General features: G+C 38.1%; 1 protein-coding gene across 1 annotated transcript in view; it reads right to left on the minus strand.

The window, feature by feature from the left end:
• The window catches only part of LOC124282357 (uncharacterized oxidoreductase MexAM1_META1p0182-like), a 108,143-nt gene that overhangs the window by 79,452 nt on the left and 12,898 nt on the right, over window positions 1-15,793 (minus strand). The gene's annotated exons all lie outside the window — the stretch shown is intronic.

A 15,793-nucleotide genomic window follows, 5' to 3' on the forward strand; every position in this document is an offset into this window, starting at 1 on the left:
GGTATCTAGATTGTGCTGGTCTAGCCAGTCAGATGGTCGGGTACCGTTTATATCGGTGAAAGGTCTTGTGCCCCACAGTGGGTGGTGTGCGTTGAAGTCTCCCAGGATAATGGTGATAAATGTTTTGGGCGATGAGAGCCTTACGCTCATGCCCGTGTACTCGGAGACCATTACAGTTCCACTGTAAAATAGCCATGGTTGCAGTAATTTGTAATATACACCCGTGCATTAATAAAGCACTATTTTGAAAATAAGATGTGATGCTACAGAAAAGTTAGGGTATAGCCAATAATTTAATCAACCTGTAGTTGAAGAAAGTTTATCCACTGACAGTTTTACAGATACCATAACCTTTTCTATTCTTTATGACAGAATATGTTGATGGAAATGTGATGGGAATGAATTTTTACCCAAAATTTCTATTCCTCTCCTGCTCAAACTACACAATTAAATTAAGTTTTGATTAAGAATAACAATTCTGTTATATACCAAGATGACATTTACGCATCAAGTAAGCTTTAATTATGCATAATCAGAAAGAACCCGAATGTGACAGATTCAGACCTTTTTCCAACAATTCAGATTGCTACTTGACAAAAAGGCCACATTAAGAAGATTTTGGAATAAATTTTGAGTTTATTGTAATGAATAAACACTTCTCCTTGCCGGATACTGATAATTACAGCTAAAATCTGTTTGTTTTGTTTGTAAAGCAACTTATACTGCATTTTAAAATTTTCCCTTTCTTTCAGTTTGACTGTAACCTTTCCTAAATCTTAGTTTACAAACTTCATCCATTCACAATAAATAACAAATTTATAGGCCACACAACAATCAATTATTACTTTCACTTTTCAAAATAAGGTCACTTGTTTTAGGATAGGGGGCGGTGGGGTAGTCTAAAGGTTAAAGCGTTGGCTCGTCATGCCGAAGACCCGGGTTCGAATCCCTTCATGGGTACAATGTGTGAAGCCCATTTCTGGTGTCCCCCGCCGTGATGTTGCTGGAATATTGCTAAAAGCTGCCTAAAATTAAACTCAGTCAGTCAGTTTTAGGATAGAAAATACCTGTTTTAAATATAGGCAATTATCCTAATTAAAGTACATGGTAATTTCAATGACGTTTTCGTTTTTGAAATGTTAAATGCTTGCTCTATCAAATTATGAAAGTTCTTAGAGTTTAGAATTTCATTTCAGACAAAAATAATTGGTAAAAATACAGGGTGGTGCTTATTTTATGCACAGATGTATAGTAGGTTATAAAAGACTGTGGGTTGGGGCATAAATTTTGAATTAGGGAGTTGAAGGCTAGAGTAGCTTAGAAGTTCTAGGTTTAAAAGTTACTTTTAATGGCTCTTGTGGTATAATTTGCTTTTGTGTGCGAGCGTGTGTAGTTTTTTGGCTGTTGTGTCTTTCATCAATATTGCATCTGTTTTGAATTCTATGAGTTTGTTTAGGTTTTCATTTAGTTTTTGTGGTGTGAGTGTGGCTTTGTGTGTGTGGACAGTACGTGTGGTGGTTAGTGGGCTTGGGTGGGGGTGGTGCTGTGTTAGGGCGAGATTTTGGGGGTATAAGGAGTGTGGGGGTGGGTAGGAGAGGTTGTTTGGTTTGGGTTGGTGGGTTAATACCTTCCAAAGGTTGTAGAATGTTTTATGACAAATTGATTAAAACATGTGAGTTACCTGATGTGTGTAACAAGTGGGAAAATATTACTAAGATTACATTGCCTTGGAGTATTGTTTTTACAAATAAAAGAAAATGTACTCGGAATGTTAAGTTATTTGAATTCCAATTTAGATTCATCCACAAGATTATACATACTTAAAAAGAATTGCTGAAAATCAAATTGATCGACAAAAATATTTGTACGTTTTGCAAATTAGAAACCATGTTTTTGTCTCTTGTCAACATATACAGGCGTTCTGGAACGAACTAAGGATTCTTATCAAAAACACTTTTAGCATTGATATTGTACTCTCAGATTTCACAATTCTATTCGGACTTATCACTGGCTATGATTTTATCAACAACATTATTCTTGCTAGGAAACGATATATATTATATATATCTCAAGTATACACAACAGACAGTTGCAAATGTCAGGATTTCTGAAATTAATACAGAATATTGTATTCGTCGAAAAATATATAGCTAAGAAAAACAACAGGATTGATAAATTTCACAAAATATGGCCCAAAAGCTTTATTTCACACTTTGAAAATCTGCAATTCTGAGTTTGCTGAATTTGTAACGTTTTGTTGCCAATGTGTAACCAGCCCCGTGCACTCCTTGTCTTTGTATACCTTTCTGAAATGAATAAAAGGATAACAAATATACTCAAGACATTTTGTTTAGCTTTGCAATTAAATATTTTGGCTAAATGACTGCGTCTTGTAAATACCAGAATGTGATCCAGTTAAAATAGTGTCTGATATTATGAGCACCGTTCGACATCGTCGGGGTACAACTGCACACACGGAACCAAGTGACCTAGCCCGACCATCGGGAAGCATGGAACAACTATGAAACCAACATCCCCTCGGAGTGTCCTCTTGTCAATGTAAAACTCGACTATGTGAATTTTGTATTACGCCGCACTTGGCAATATTTCAGCTATATATCACAACGGCCGTTGGGTAATAGTATCTGATCCATAGCCTTCCGGACCTCAAACATCCTACTGGTATGGAATCCTAGAAGGGACATTGTCTGCACCCGACTTTCTGTCATTCATGATAAATCTGCATCCAGCTTCCTCTTGCCAATGCAAAATTGGGGGGAGGGGGGTGTGTGTGTGTCACTATCAGTTCCAGAACCACATTACTTTGTCACTTGACTGTTAAAGTGAGACAACACACGCGATCCAAAATGTGTATATTTTAAGTCTACGCAAGCAGTTGTGTAGCAAGCAACCATAGTCTAAATATTCCTGTCTAACGATGATTAATCGATGGAAATTCTTCTGAATCATGTACATCTCTCTCCAAGTGCGCCTAACACGGGACTGTTTTCATAAAGTTGGTAACTATGGTCCATTTGATTTCATTTTTAAAATACTGATGAATTGCTCACTAACACAAGGTTCCACTACACTAAATCAGTATCACATGCTCCCTGCGCGTGACCAGTATGTAAACAAGTCCAGAGAGACAGAGACATATGACAGCTGTGATTGGATGAAATAGTGTAAGATGGGTTTTTTTTAAAAGTACATCCAACCAGTAATTAAAACTGACCTCAATTTTAAGTATTTAGTGCTCTCATTTTTATCACCATCACTTATGCTTATTGTGTGTACAGATATTTTCCAGAAGGTGACATTTGGTGAGGAACTGGGGTTGACGGTTCCGCTTCCTATGCCCGCAAAACGAGCCGGACAAGTTCGCCAGATATTGTCTTTTTATGGTAGTTTAAAGGCCAGAGTGTACCCATGTGTACATGGAATGGCTCTCGATAGCCTGTCTATTTTTTTAAAATTCTGAGGCTGCTATAGAAATCTGTGGGAAAATATTTGATGAATTTGATAAATTAGGTTAAAATCACTACTGCCACAACAATGTGAGTGTCTAAGTTAATCTCCTGAGGGTCAATCTGAAGTCAAATGATAAGATATCATGAAATATGTTCACTCCTGACAGCAGAACATGTCACAAACCCTTGTTTTAAATGCAAACAGTGTAGCATATGACCAATTCTTTCTGTCTGTCCCCTTTTGAATATGCAACGACCTAATTTTCTTTTGGTATTTCGACAAGCCGGCCCGAAGTCTGTTATTAGCAGTGTCTAATCAAGCTTACTCCCTTTGCTTCGATATGCTTTACCGCCTTGTAGAAGTTGCAGTACTTGGACATGTAGGTACATTTAGTACATTTAAGTGTCCCAGTCCAGTTAAGGCACTATAATGTCTCACTACCAAATTCCATCACTCGGTCATCCTCATCCATTAGAAATTTCTGACAGTGTCCCTTTAATTCCTCAGTGTGTAGTATTTCAGTTTCCCAGACATGAAATAAGGGCTGTACATCAATCCCAGAAGCTGCTTAGATCTAAATAATAACAACTGACCCTTGTGGAATGTAACGTTATGGGTCTGAATTCACATTTTATTGACATGAGAGTGTTCGATATCTTAAAATTATCTCCCCCTGTTTACGCAAATACATTGTGTCTTTCTCTAACCCAGTAACCCATAAATTACTGCAGATAAGCTCTGTTTTTAGCTGATATTGCCAAACACTGTTAATTGTAATTAAAAATATTCAGTTTAGGGCAGGGTAACCAATAAATTTCCAAAGTTATGTGGATTTTTCACTCTGTTCCCTCTAAACTGGCTTATACATGACATTGGCAAGTCTAACAGCCTCAAAACAATACACAGTCAATAATTTTGAATGTCTGGAAGTATTTCAAAGTCTTAGCTTGATGAATCAATAGATTCAAGTGTAAGTTCTTATCATGCTGTGGTCTAAAAGTGATTTCATCTGTTGAAGGGGTCATTTGCCTTGATCGACTAACCGGCGGCAGGGTACTGTGGTCAGTGTTTCAGACTGCTAGGCATAATCCAACCCCTCACTTATTACATTCTGGCAAAGTTCATCATCCAACCTTACATATGTCAGGATGTTAAAGCTGTTTAATGTTAAACCTGTCCAATTTCTGGCCTGAATTCCATGATTTTTGTCGTTCAAAATGTATTTTGGATTGATATGATCAAGGCAGTCCCAGTCATGCATGGAATTCACCCATGGCCCCCCCTTCTTTTGTGAAATAAGAGTAAACTCCCATGGTATATTTATGATTTGAAACCTTTCTCTATTAATGCAGAAGTGCATTTTGTATAGCTTTGGTGAAACAGACATGATATCACTCTGACAGCTCTGTCAGTGCAGCAAATCCCTATATTCTTGTGCCATATAGATATGTTGGACAGGAAAAAGTATTGAAGCTTCATGCAATTTTATATTTTTTCTGAGAAGTTACATGTATATACAGTACATAAATCACAGATTTGCCTAGGGCAAATGTTTCTAAATTTTCCTGTAGTGTTCGAGCACTTTTCAGTAATTCATACTTTACACGATTTCCTGTGTTTATTTCACCATGGAAACATGCTAACATTAATGTAGAGGCAAATTTAACTGGTACTGGGAGTAAAGATAGGGCTGTTTTGAGTGGAATAGATTGTTTTAGTGTCCACAATATGAACGTTGCTTCGTTTAGTGGTCGAACAGTGGGAAAAGACCCTCGCGGTGAATCTTACCATCAAGTAATGGTTCCCTGGCTTCTAAATTTGTGGAACTGATGAATTTGATAACAAATTAGGTTAAAATCACCACTGCCACAACAATGTGAGTGTCTAAGTTAATCTCCTGAGGGTCAATTTGAAGTCAAATGATAAGAATATCATGAAATATGTTCACTGCTGACAACAGAACATGTCACAAACCCTTGTTTTAAATGCAAACAGTGTAGCATATGATAAATTCTTTCTGTCTGTCCCCTTTTGAATATGCAACGACCTAATTTTCTTTTCCTTTTTTAAAAATATACCCTTTTTTCGCCCACAGGACTTTCAAAATGAATTTCTGTTTTATTAACAACTGTCTCAATGCTGTTATGGATTTTATGATTTGACATTTAATGTAATCTCAACACTATTTTCAGCTTGTAGAATGCCTGTTGGTGAATGGGGAGGTGTATCTTCACAAATACAGCAGAAAAAGAAGCCTTCACATCCAATGTGGTATTTGGACAAGCCGGACCGAAGTCTGTTGTTGGCAGTGTCTAATCAAGCATACTCCCTTTGCTTTGATATGCTTTACCGCCTTGTAGAAGTTGCAGTACTTGGACATGTAGGTACATATAGTACATTTAAGTGTCCCAGTCCAGTTAAGGCAAAACAATGTCTCACTACCAAATTCCATCACTCGGTCATCCTCATCCATTAGAAATTTCTGACAGTGTCCCCTTAATGCCTCAGTGTGTAGTATTTCAGTTTCCCAGACATGAAATAAGGGCTGTTCATCAATCCCAGAAGGTGCTTAGATGTAAATAATAACAACTGACCCTTGTGGAATGTAATATTATTGGTCTGAATTCACATTTTATTGACATGAGAGTGTTCGATATCTTAAAATTATCTCCCCTGTTTACGCAAATACATTGTGTCTTTCTCTAAACCCAGTAACCCATAAATTACTGCAGAGAAGCTCTGTTTTTAGCTGATATTGCCAAACACTGTTAATTGTTATTAAAAATATTCAGTTTAGGGCAGGGTACCCAATACATTTCCAAAGTTATGTGGTCTTTTTCACTCTGTTCCCCTCTAAACTGGCTTATACAAGACATTGGCAAGTCTAACAGCCTCAAAACAATACACAGTCAATAATTTTGAATGTCTGGAAGTATTTCAAAGTCTTAGCTTGATGAATCAATAGATTCAAGTGTAAGTTCTTATCATGCTGTGGTCTAAAAGTGATTTCATCTGTTGAAGGGGTCATTTGCCTTGATCGACTAACCGGCGGCAGGGTACTGTGGTCAGTGTTTCAGACTGCTAGGCATAATCCAACCCCTCACTTATTACATTCTGGAAAAGTTCATCATCCAGCCTTACATATGTCAGGATGTTAAAGCTGTTTAATGTTAAACCTGTCCAATTTCTGGCCTGAATTCCATGATTTTTGTCGTTCAAAATATATTTTGGATTGATATGATCAAGGCAGTCCCAGTCATGCATGGAATTCACCCATGGCCCCCCCTTCTTTTGTGAAATAAGAGTAAACTCCCATGGTATATTTATGATTTGAAACCTTTCTCTATTAATGCAGAAGTGCATTTTGTATAGCTTTGGTGAAACAGACATGATATCACTCTGACAGCTCTGTCAGTGCAGCAAATCCCTATATTCTTGTGCCATATAGATATGTTGGACAGGAAAAAGTATTGAAGCTTCATGCAATTTTATATTTTTTCTCAGAAGTTACATGTATATACAGTACATAAATCACAGATTTGCCTAGGGCAAATGTTTCTAAATTTTCCTATAGTGTTCGAGCACTTTTCAGTAATTCATACTTTACACGATTTCCTGTGTTTATTTCACCATGGAAACATGTGAGCATTAATGTAGAGGCAAATTTAAAGGTACTGGGAGTAAAGATAGGGCTGTTTTGAGTGGAATAGATTGTTTTAGTGTCCAGAATATGAACGTTGCTTCGTTTAGTGGTCGAACAGTGGGGAAAGACCCTCGAGGTGAGTCTTACCATCAAGTAGTGGTTCCCTGGCTTCTAAATTTGTTGGAACTGATGAATTTGATAACAAATTAGGTTAAAATCACCACTGCCACAACAATGTGAGTGTCTAAGTTAATCTCCTGAGGGTCAATTTGAAGTCAAATGATAAGAATATCATGAAATATGTTCACTGCTGACAACAGAACATGTCACAAACCCTTGTTCTAAATGCAAACAGTGTAGCATATGATCAATTCTTTCTGTCTGTCCCCTTTTGAATATGCAACGACCTAATTTTCTTTTCCTTTTTTAAAAATATACCCTTTTTCGCCCACAGGACTTTCAAAATGAATTTCTGTTTTATTAACAACTGTCTCAATGCTGTTATGGATTTTATGATTTGACATTTAATGTAATCTCAACACTATTTTCAGCTTGTAGAATGCCTGTTGGTGAATGGGGAGGTGTATCTTCACAAATACAGCAGAAAAGAAGCCTTCACATCCAATGTGGTATTTGGACAAGCCGACCGAAGTCTGTTGTTGGCAGTGTCTAATCAAGCATACCCCTTTGCTTTGATATGCTTTACCGCCTTGTAGAAGTTGCAGTACTTGGACATGTAGGTACATATAGTACATTTAAGTGTCCCAGTCCAGTTAAGGCAAAACAATGTCTCACTACCAAATTCCATCACTCGGTCATCCCTCATCCATTAGAAATTTCTGACAGTGTCCCCTTAATGCCTCAGTGTGTAGTATTTCAGTTTCCCAGACATGAAATAAGGGCTGTTCATCAATCCCAGAAGGTGCTTAGATGTAAATAATAACAACTGACCCTTGTGGAATGTAATATTATTGGTCTGAATTCACATTTTATTGACATGAGAGTGTTCGATATCTTAAAATTATCTCCCCTGTTTACGCAAATACATTGTGTCTTTCTCTAACCCAGTAACCCATAAATTACTGCAGAGAAGCTCTGTTTTTAGCTGATATTGCCAAACACTGTTAATTGTTATTAAAAATATTCAGTTTAGGGCAGGGTACCCAATACATTTCCAAAGTTATGTGGTCTTTTTCACTCTGTTCCCTCTAAACTGGCTTATACATGACATTGGCAAGTCTAACAGCCTCAAAACAATACACAGTCAATAATTTTGAATGTCTGGAAGTATTTCAAAGTCTTAGCTTGATGAATCAATAGATTCAAGTGTAAGTTCTTATCATGCTGTGGTCTAAAAAGTGATTTCATCTGTTGAAGGGGTCATTTGCCTTGATCGACTAACCGGCGGCAGGGTACTGTGGTCAGTGTTTCAGACTGCTAGGCATAATCCAACCCTCACTTATTACATTCTGGCAAAAGTTCATCATCCAGCCTTACATATGTCAGGATGTTAAAGCTGTTTAATGTTAAACCTGTCCAATTTCTGGCCTGAATTCCATGATTTTTGTCGTTCAAAATATATTTTGGATTGATATGATCAAGGCAGTCCCAGTCATGCATGGAATTCACCCATGGCCCCTTTCTTTGTGAAATAAGAGTAAACTCCCATGGTATATTTATGATTTGAAACCTTTCTATTAATGCAGAAGTGCATTTTGTATAGCTTTGGTGAAACAGACATGATATCACTCTGACAGCTCTGTCAGTGCAGCAAATCCTATATTCTTGTGCCATATAGATATGTTGGACAGGAAAAAGTATTGAAGCTTCATGCAATTTTATATTTTTCTGAGAAGTTACATGTATATACAGTACATAAATCACAGATTTGCCTTAGGGCAAATGTTTCTAAATTTTCCTGTAGTGTTCGAGCACTTTTCAGTAATTCATACTTTACACGATTTCCTGTGTTTATTTCACCATGGAAACATGTGAGCATTAATGTAGAGGCAAATTTAAAGGTACTGGGAGTAAAGATAGGGCTGTTTTGAGTGGAATAGATTGTTTTAGTGTCCAGAATATGAACGTTGCTTCGTTTAGTGGTCGAACAGTGGGAAAAGACCCTCGAGGTGAGTCTTACCATCAAGTAGTGGTACCCTGGCTTCTACATTTGTTGGAACTGATGAATTTGATAACAAATTAGGTTAAAATCACCACTGCCACAACAATGTGAGTGTCTAAGTTAATCTCCTGTCCCGAGGGTCAATTTGAAGTCAAATGATAAGAATATCATGAAATATGTTCACTGCTGACAACAGAACATGTCACAAACCCTTGTTTTAAATGCAAACAGTGTAGCACATGATCAATTCTTTCTGTCTGTCCCCTTTTGAATATGCAACGACCTAATTTTCTTTTCCTTTTTTAAAAATATACCCTTTTTTTCGCCCATAGGACTTTCAAAATGAATTTCTGTTTTATTAACAACTGTCTCATTGCTGTTATGGATTTTATGATTTGACATTTAATGTAATCTCAACACTATTTTCAGCTTGTAGAATGCCTGTTGGTGAATGGGGGGGTGTATCTTCACAAATACAGCAGAAAAGAAGCCTTCACATCCAATGTGGTATTTGGACAAGCCGGCCCGAAGTCTGTTGTTGGCAGTGTCTAATCAAGCATACTCCCTTTGCTTTGATATGCTTTTACCGCCTTGTAGAAGTTGCAGTACTTTGGACATGTAGGTACATATAGTACATTTAAGTGTCCTAGTCCAGTTAAGGCAAAACAATGTCTCACTACCAAATTCCATCACTCTCGGTCATCCTCATCCATTAGAAATTTCTGACAGTGTCCCCTTTAATGCCTCAGTGTAGTATTTCAGTTTCCAGACATGAAATAAGGGCTGTTCATCAATCCCAGAAGGTGTTTAGATGTAAATAATAACAACTGACCCTTGTGGAATGTAATATTATGGGTCTGAATTTACATTTTATTGACATGAGAGTGTTCGATATCTTAAAATTATCTCCCCTGTTTACGCAAATACATTGTGTCTTTCTCTAACCCAGTAACCCATAAATTACTGCAGATAAGCTCTGTTTTTAGCTGATATTGCCAAACACTGTTAATTGTAATTAAAAATATTCAGTTTAGGGCAGGGTAACCAATACATTTCCAAAGTTATGTGGTCTTTTTTACTCTGTTCCCTCCAAACTGGCTTATACATGACATTGGCAAGTCTAACAGCCTCAAAACAATACACAGTCAATAATTTTGAATGTCTGGAAGTATTTCAAAGTCTTAGCTTGATGAATCAATAGATTCAAGTGTAAGTTCTTATCATGCTGTGGTCTAAAAGTGATTTCATCTGTTGAAGGGGTCATTTGCCTTGATCGACTAACAGGCGGCAGGGTACTGTGGTCAGTGTTTCAGACTGCTAGGCATAATCCAACCCCTCACTTATTACATTCTGGCAAAGTTCATCATCCAGCCTTACATATGTCAGGATGTTAAAGCTGTTTTAATGTTAAACCTGTCCAATTTCTGGCCTGAATTCCATGATTTTTGTCGTTCAAAATATATATTTGGGATTGATATGATCAAGGCAGTCCCAGTCATGCATGGAATTCACCCATGGCCCCCTTTCTTTGTGAAATAAGAGTAAACTCCCATGGTATATTTATGATTTGAAACCTTTCTCTATTAATGCAGAAGTGCATTTTGTATAGCTTTGGTGAAACAGACATGATATCACTCTGACAGCTCTGTTAGTTGCAGCAAATCTCTATATTCTTGTGCCATATAGATATGTTGGACAGGAAAAGTATTGAAGCTTCATGCAATTTTATATTTTTCTGAGAAGTTACATGTATATACAATTACATAAATCACAGATTTGCCTAGGGCAAATGTTTCTAAATTTTCCTGTAGTGTTCGAGCACTTTTCAGTAATTCATACTTTACACGATTTCCTGTGTTTATTTCACCATGGAAACATGTTAGCATTAATGTAGAGGCAAATTTAAAGGTACTGGGTTTGTAAAGAATAGGGCTGTTTTGAGTGGAATAGATTGTTTGAGTGTCCAGAATATGAACGTTGCTTCGTTTAGTGGTCGAACAGTGGGAAAAGACCCTCGAGGTGAGTCTTACCATCAAGTAGTGGTTCCCTGGCTACTACATTTGTTGGAACTGATGAATTTGATAACAAATTAGGGTTAAAATCACCACTGCCACAACAATGTGAGTGTCTAACCTTAATCTCCTGTCGAGGGTCAATTTGAAGTCAAATGATATGGAATATCATGAAATATGTTCACTGCTGACAACAGAACATGTCACAAACCCTTGTTTTAAATGCAAACAGTGTAGCATATGACCAATTTCTTTCTGTCTGTCCCCTTTGAATATGCAACGACCTAATTTTCTTTCCCTTTCTTAAAAATATACCCTTTTTCGCCCATAGGACTTTCAAAATGAATTTCTGTTTTATTAACAACTGTCTCATTGCTGTTATGGATTTTATGATTTGACATTTTAATGTAATCTCAACACTATTTTCAGCTTGTAGAATGCCTGTTGGTGAATGGGGAGGTGTATCTTCACAAATACAGCAGAAAAAGAAGCCTTCACATCCAATGTGGTATTTGGACAAGCCGGCCCGAAGTCTGTTGTTGGCAGTGTCTAATCAAAGCTTACTCCCTTTGCTTCGATATGCTTTACCGCCTTGTAGAAGTTGCAATTACTTGGACATGTAGGTACATATAGTACATTTAAGTGTCCAGTCCAGTTAAGGCAAAACAATGTCTCACTACCAAATTCCATCACTCGGTCATCCTCATCCATTAGAAATTTCTGACAGTGTCCCTTAATTCCTCAGTGTGTAGTATTTCAGTTTCCCAGACATGAAATAAGGGCTGTACATCAATCCCAGAAGCTGCTTAGATGTAAATAATAACAACTGACCCTTGTGGAATGTAATGTTATGGGTCTGAATTACATTTTATTGACATGAGAGTGTTCGATATCTTAAAATTATCTCCCTGTTTACGCAAATACATTGTGTCTTTCTCTAACCCAGTAACCCATAAATTACTGCAGATAAGCTCTGTTTTAGCTGATATTGCCAAACACTGTTAATTGTAATTAAAAAATATTCAGTTTAGGGTAGGGTAACCAATAAATTTCAAAGTTATGTGGTCTTTTTTCACTTCTGTTCCCTCTAAACTGGCTTATACATGACATTGGCAAGTCTAACAGCCTCAAAACAATACACAGTCAATAATTTTGAATGTCTGGAAGTATTTCAAAGTCTTAGCTTGATGAATCAATAGATTCAAGTGTAAGTTCTTATCATGCTGTGGTCTAAAAAAGTGATTTCATCTGTTGAAGGGGTCATTTGCCTTGATCGACTAACAGGCGGACAGGGTACTACCGTGGTCAGTGTTTCAGACTGCTAGGCATAATCCAACCCCTCACTTATTACATTCTGGCAAAGTTCATCATCCAGCCTTACATATGTCAGGATGTTAAAGCTGTTTAATTGTTGTAAGTGGGGGAGTTCTGGCCCATATCCTCCATTTTTCTTTTTATGATGCAGCATAGGTATGACCTTTGTTGGCGACTGTCCCAGTTGTTAGACCCACCCTCCTTAGGATTCCCCTTTCCGGCCTAGGTGTGTGTGTGTTACCTTCAGGTTGACCTAAAGTGGTGTATTCAATTATCTTATGGAGTGGTATGAGTTTGCCCGACTCGAGCGTTCACGACAAACTAATGCTTATATATATATATATAATTTTTGATAGTAACAAACAAGCCCGTTTAAATTGAAAAGGAGCACCAGAGATTCAAGAACCTGAAATCCAGACTTGTTTTAATTTACAGGGTTTTAGCACTACAGAGAGGGTGATTGTATGTGGCAGTAGGGAAAATAATGTGGTTCAAGGGACCATGGGGCAGACTAAGCATACGCGTCGTTCAGCAGTAGAAATTAATATCACACAATGAGGGGAGAATTTAGCTGCGATTTATAAGGTCAAAATATCACAGCGCATTTTGTTAAAGTTTATAATACGCTGTGACACAAGGAACAGCGCCGGAATGTTTCCATATCTGTCAACAGTAAACCAGTTATTAGCTGGTAGGTCATGTGCAGGTCATATAGGCGTGGTGGGCGCGCGATCTATAGGCACATTAATACAAACGCTTAAGCAGATTCGCATAGCAGAATCGCTTGCTCTCGCTGAACCGTCACTGAAGAACATGTGACAGCCGTGATTGGATGAAATAGATGTATAGGTGTTATGTTTGTTAAAAGCATCAGCATCCAGTCGGTAAAAACTGACCACCATTTGTAAGGTATTTAATATGCTGTCATTTACAGCTATCAATTATGCCGTGTACAAATTATGTTCAAGTAGAGTAATTGTAAAACGCACAAATTATGTTCAAGTAGGTGACAGTTAGTTGCGGCCGGACCTGGGAAGGTTCATGTGTTTAACTTCCCGCAATGATGACTTCCTGCGCTCGCCGGTTCAGGATGACCAGAAATTGTTTTGTGCAGGTTAAAGGTCAGACTGTAATCATGTGTACATGGTTGGTGATACTTTTCAGCGTGGTCACATACGGTCAGCTCTCCCGCTGTTTAAAGGTCAGACTGTAATCATGAGTACATGGCATGGATAATTGTTCAATGTGAAGTTAAATGTATGCTTTAGCAAACGGTCAGCTTCCGTAGAGGAGACAAGTGTCTTACAAAATACAGGAAATAGTGAGGACATTTTACAGAAAAATTTGATTGTACAGCGATGAAATGATTTAGCATTTGTCATATATATCATGAATAAGAAATCTGTGTCCTCATAATAAAAGAGCTTTACTCAACATGTTAAAAGCTTTTACTCTCAAATTGCCCAAACGCCAAAAAACCCTCTTATCGCCATGAACATGACACTTATTTTTTACATCATGTGACACATAGGTGACTCACATGCCGTCAGTCTTACCTCTTACGACAAACATGGGTTACTGAAGGGGTGTAGGCATTCATTGGTACCATACATTCAAGAAACAAGAGATATACAGATTTCATTGTTTATTGGCTCCGTTTTCAAATGAGTAGACATTGGGATGGAATCTCCCAAATGCCTGCACTTTACATCTGTTGTGTAGTACCTTCCTCATCCACCTGTCCTTCCTCTCTTCATCAGATGTTATGTGTCTTCATCTTTGGTCATGCTTTCGACCGTATATTGGTACAATTTTGAAATAATTACATATTATTTGTGTCTTTTACTTGTTTCAGTATTCCTTGTGTCTTTGGACCATACTCGCATATGGTACAGATAAGTATAAAATCGGGCATAAGGTCTCTTTGAAGCGATGCTCCACATCAATTTGTTCAGTTTGGCTTGAATCATGTCTTCGTTTTAAACCTCTTTTTATGTACAGCTGTCGTTTCTCATCCAAAAGTCTTTTATTCAGCTCTCACGCGTACATTGAATACTTTGTCTTATACCTTGCTCTTCGAGATCAGCCATCTTATTTTCCTCTGTTGCCATGTGTGACATCGCTTAATGATTCAACATCATCATCCTCATTTTCCACATTTCAGGACTATTAAGTTTATCGTGTAAATGTCTTTTGTAAATTATGGTTAGTGCTAAAACACTTGACCACAGCTAGTCACAATCTGACAGAGGGACGTGGTCTCTTTACAGATGTTGAAAAGTTGTTGTCCTCCTCCCATCGCCTTTTCACTTGGGAGATTGTCCCAGGAGGGACCCACTGAAGACTTTTCTGGGACTCCAGTTTCTTCTGTGTTTTTGCAAATCTTGCACATCTTGGAAACACGAGTCCACAGTCATCACAAGATGGCGCCGTTTGAGAGGTTTTCTTCACACGTCTGCTCACGCTGAACACTCCAACTCGGACTGAATGGTCCTGGCTTGGAGGTGTCCTTTAAACTGAATGCGTTGGGACAAAGTCGCAAATGGGGGAGGTGTTTGGGTTTTGTGATCAACCAACAAGTAGCCATAAGGCTTCGTTAGCCCTCCTTGAAACGGCTCCATGAAATGGTCTTGTGTTACCTGGATACATCTGCCCCGCCAAAGTCATGATGGGTTGTTGATCGATAGGGTTGTTGAACAGAAGCAGATAATGACAGTTTCTTCGTTATTGTGTGATCCTTACTGAAATACAAATTCCTGGTTCAAGGCGATCACTGAGAGATTACATGATGATGACTTCCTTCTGTAAACAGATCTGTAATGCGTGGGTCTTTGCTGGCAGTAGACATTAAGTCATCGAGGATAACCACGTTCCACAACACTGGGGTCCAGGAAATGCATCCTTTTTCGAGATCAGAAGGAATGCCAGCTGATGGAAATTCCACATAGGGATAAACATGGGTTTGAAATGACATTATACAAGGGCTGCCACTGCGTTTGTAAGGAGCCATATAATACACGTTCAGGATAAGGCTTTAATGTTCATGCGTTCTAGAACCTGTTTCACTAAGTATAAGCTCCCACAGGAGGTGGGCCTGAGAGACAATCATGGTGAAGGGGTGTGTCAGTCTACATTCTTCCAAAAAGCACCCACTATGTGGTTGCACTGGTTGCATCATAGTGGTGGTGGAGGTGGTGGTGTGGCTGGTGGTGCTCGTGGTGGTGGTGGGCA

This window comes from Haliotis rubra, unplaced genomic scaffold, assembly GCF_003918875.1.
Source record: "Haliotis rubra isolate DU_JTF1 unplaced genomic scaffold, ASM391887v1 Scf1089, whole genome shotgun sequence".
Classification (NCBI taxonomy): Eukaryota; Metazoa; Mollusca; class Gastropoda; order Lepetellida; family Haliotidae; genus Haliotis; species Haliotis rubra.